Raw genomic sequence first — 1,034 nt, 5'->3', positions numbered from 1 at the left:
ACCACCCAAGGCCCCTGCCTCCCCTCCAGCGCCGCTGCCGCCTTGTCCACCACGCCCACCTCGCAGGTGCACCAGAACTACCACCAGGACTTGGAGGTCTCCATCAACCACCAGATCAACCTGGAGCTGTACGCGTTCTACGTCTACCTGTCCACATCTTACTACTTTGACCACGACAATGTGGCTTTGAAGAACTTTGCCAAATACTTTCTTCACCAATCGCACAAGGAGAGGGAGCATGTGGAGAAGCTGATGAAGCTGCAGAACCAGCGGGGTGGCTGCATCTTCCTCCAGGACATCAAAAAAAACCAGACTGTGATGACTGGGAGAATGGGCTGAACGCAATGGAGTGTGCACTGCACTTGGAAAAAAGTGTGAATCAGTCACTACTGGACTTGCACAAACTGGCCACTGAGAAAAATGACCCTCATTTGTGTGACTTCATTGAGACTCACTACCTGAATGAGCAGGTGAAATCCATCAAAGAACTGGGCAACCATGTCACCAACTTGCACAGGTTGGGGGCCCCTGACATGGGGATGGCCAAGTACCTCTTTGACAAGCATACCCTGGGGGACAGCAATGAGAGTTAAGCCTTGGCTGCCTCCTGTGGCCTCGGGGAGACTTCCTGGTCCCCCAAGCAGTACTTCATGTTGGAGCTAGCTTTACCTTTTCTATAACTTGTACCAAATCATCCACTCATGTCTATCATTTGTACCGTTCCTTCCAATAAAGTAATTTGGTACCCCCCCCCAAAAAAAGATTATTATACAGAGTTCCAACAGCAGACTAGAGGATTGCAAGAATCAAGTCAAAGATTTGAAACATGAAGAAGCAAAAAACACCCAACCGGAAAAAGAAGAAGAGAAAAATGAATCCAAAAATATCAAGAGAGTGTAAGGAGCCTCTGGGACAACTTCAAGCGTACCAACATCAGAACTATAGGGGTACCAGAAGAAGAGAGAGGGCAAGATATTGAAAACCTATTTGAAGAAATAATGACAGAAAACTTCCCCCACCTGGTGAAAGAAATA

General features: G+C 47.6%; 1 pseudogene; it reads left to right on the top strand.

Moving 5' to 3' along the window:
• Nucleotides 1–6: 6 nt before the first annotated feature.
• Nucleotides 7–748, top strand: LOC102752082 (annotated as a pseudogene).
• Nucleotides 749–1,034: the final 286 nt, after the last annotated feature.

Source organism: Myotis davidii, unplaced genomic scaffold (genome assembly GCF_000327345.1).
Source record: "Myotis davidii unplaced genomic scaffold, ASM32734v1 scaffold4719, whole genome shotgun sequence".
In the NCBI taxonomy this organism is placed as follows: Eukaryota; Metazoa; Chordata; class Mammalia; order Chiroptera; family Vespertilionidae; genus Myotis; species Myotis davidii.
This window is presented reverse-complemented; position numbering and strand designations above follow the sequence as displayed.